Genomic DNA, 3158 nt, shown 5'->3' with positions numbered 1-3158 from the left:
CCTCTACTTAAAAAAAAAAAAAAAAAAAAAAAATTAGCCAGACATAGTGGCAAGCACCTGTAGTCCCAGCTATTCGGGAGGCTGAGACAGGAGAATAACTTGAACTCGGGAGTCAGAGATTGCAGTGAGCCGAGATCGCACCACTGCACTCCAGCCTGGGCGACAGAGCAAGACTCCGTCTCAAAAAAAAAAAAAAGAAAACCACGAGATTCCACTTCACACTCTAGGAGGGCTGTAATAAAAAATACTAGATAGTAAAAAGTAATATAGATATTAAGTATTGTCAAGAGTGTGGAGAAATTGGAACCCTCATGTTAGTAGGACTATAAAATGCTTTGGAAAACTGTCAATTTTCATAGGTTAAACGTAGTCATATGACTCAGCATGTCCGCTCCTGGGCATCTTCCCAAGATAATTGAAAGGATATATCCACACAGAAACCTGTACATGTGTTCATAACATATGTACATATGCTGTGTTCGTAGCAGCATTATTCATGATCGCCAAAAACCAGAAAGAGCCTAAACATGTTATCAACTGAATGGATGAATGAAATGTGGTGTATTATTACAATGGATTGTTATTCAGCCATAAAATGAAGACCTGATACACGCTATAGCATGGATAAATCTTGGAAACAAAGAAGTCAGAGATAAAAGACCACATATTATAAGATTGCATTTATACATATGAAATATCCAGAATAGGCAAATCCATGGAGACAGAAGACGGTGATTAGGGATTGCCAGGGGCTGGGGGGGTGGTTGATAGAGTGTGCAAGACTAATGAACGTGGCTGCCAGCAGCAGGCAGGATGGTGTGGACCGTCTGAGCTTCTCGGTGTGTGCTTTTTCAGTGTTTACCTTTTTGAACCATGTGAAAATATTACCTATTCAAATAAAATATAACACAATCTAAGACTATTAAAGGATGCTATTTTTTTTCAGTGCTGAGATTACAAGTACTTTGAAAAAATAATTTTATGACTATATTTTCCAAATATCCTGTAATAAATATGTAATAGTTTTAAGAGCAAAAAAATGTAAAACGTTGAAATATAAAAGGTTCAGGATAACGATGGGGCCAGGTGCAGTGGATTATAGAATCCCAGCACTTTAAGAAGCCAAGCAGGGAGGATGACCTGAGGCCAGGAGTTTGAGATCAGCCTCTGGGCAACGCAGTGAGATCCCCATCTCTACAAAAAATTTAAAAATTAGGCCAAGTGCAGTGGCTCATGCCTGTAATCCCAGCACTTTGGGAAGCTGAGGTTGGCGGATCACTTGAGGTCAGGAGTTCGAGACCAGCCTGGCCAACATGACGAAACCCCATCCCTACTAAAAATACAAAAATTAGCCAGGCGTGATGGCATGCACCTGTAATCCCAGCTACTCCGGAGGCTGAGGCAGGAGAATTGCTTGAACCCGGGAGTGGGGGGTTGCAGTAAGCTGAGATCAAGCCACTGCACTCCAGCCTGGGAGACACAGTGAGACTCTGTCTAAAAAAAAGAAAAAAAAAAAAAAAGGCCAGGTGCAGTGGCTCATGCCTGTAATCCCAGCACTTTGGGAGGCTGAGGCCGGCGGATCACGAGTTAAGGAGATCAAGACCATCCTGGCTAACATGGTGAAACCCTGTCTCTACCAAAAATAAAAAAAATTAGCTGAGCATGGTGGCGGATGCCTGTAGTTCCAGCTACTCGGGAGACTCCATTGTAATAATACACCACATTTCATTCATCCATTCAGTTGATAACACGTTTAGGCTTTTTCTGGTTTTTGGCAATCATGAATAATGCTGCTATGAACACAGCATATGTACATATGTTATGAACACATGTACAGGTTCTGTGTGGATATATCCTTTCAATTATCTTGGGAAGATGCCCAGGAGCGGACATGCTGAGTCATATGACTACGTTTAACCTATGAAAATTGACAGTTTTCCAAAGCAGGAGAATGGCATGAACCCGGGAGGCAGAGCTTGCAGTGAGCCGAGATCGCGCCACTGCGCTCCAGCCTGGGTGACAGAGCGAGACTCTGTCTCAAAAAAAAAAAAGTAAAAGAAAATTAGCTGGGTGTGGTGATGGGCACCTGTAATCCCAGCTACTTGGGAGGCTGAAGCAGAGAATTGCTTGAACCCGGGAGGCGGAGATTGCAGTGAGCTGAGATTGCACCACCGCACTCCAGCCTAGGTGACAGAGTGAGACTCCATCTCAAAAAAAAAAAAAAAAAAAAAAAATTAAAAATTAGCTCAGTGTGCTGGTACATGCCTGTAGTTCAAGCTACTCAGGAGGCTGAGGCAGGAGGACTGCCTCAGCCCAGAATTCAAGGCTGCAGTGAGCTGTGATCACACCATTGCACCCCAGCCTAGGTGACAGAACAAGACTGTCTTTCTAATTAAAAAAAAAGTTCAGTATAATTTTTTTTCATCAGTGTGGACGGAAACAAAGTTACAAAATGAAAAGTAAAAGCCTCTTCATTTCTCATATTCACATCTTAAAGGTAACTTTCTTTCTTTCTTTTTTTTTTTTGAGATGGAGTCTCACTCTGTCACTCAGGCTGGAGTGTAGTGGCCTGATCTTGGCTCACTGCAAGCTCCGCCTTCCGGGTTCACGCCATTCTCCTGCCTCAGCCTCCCAAGTAGCTGGGACTACAGGCACCTGCCACCATGCCCAGCTAATTTTTTTGTATTTTTAGTAGAGACGGTGGGGCTTCACCGGGTTAGCCAGGATGGTCTCGATCTCCCGACCTTGTGATCCACCCACCTCGGCCTCCCAAATTGCTGGGATTACAAGCGTGAGCCATGGAGCCTAGTTTTTTTTTTTTTTTTTTTTTTTTTTTTTTTTTGAGACAGAGTCTCACTGTGTCACCCAAGCTGGAGTGCAGTGGCTGATCTTGGCTTACTGCAACCTTTGCCTCCCAGATTTCAAGCTATTCTCCTGCCTCGGCCTCCCAAGTAGCTGAGATTACAGGCACCTGCCACCATGGCTGGCTAATTTTTGTATTTTTAGTGTTTCACTGTGTTGGCCAGACTGGTCTCTAACTTCTGACCTCATGTGATCCACCTGCTTTGGCTTCTCAAAGTGTTGGGATTATAGGTATGAGCCACCATGCCCAGCCTTTAAAGGTAACTTCCTTTTTTTTTTTTTTTTTTTTTTTTTTT

This window comes from Theropithecus gelada, chromosome 18 (assembly GCF_003255815.1).
Source record: "Theropithecus gelada isolate Dixy chromosome 18, Tgel_1.0, whole genome shotgun sequence".
Classification (NCBI taxonomy): domain Eukaryota; kingdom Metazoa; phylum Chordata; class Mammalia; order Primates; family Cercopithecidae; genus Theropithecus; species Theropithecus gelada.
The sequence above is the reverse complement of the archived record's forward strand: the minus strand, read 5'-3'. Positions refer to the sequence as shown.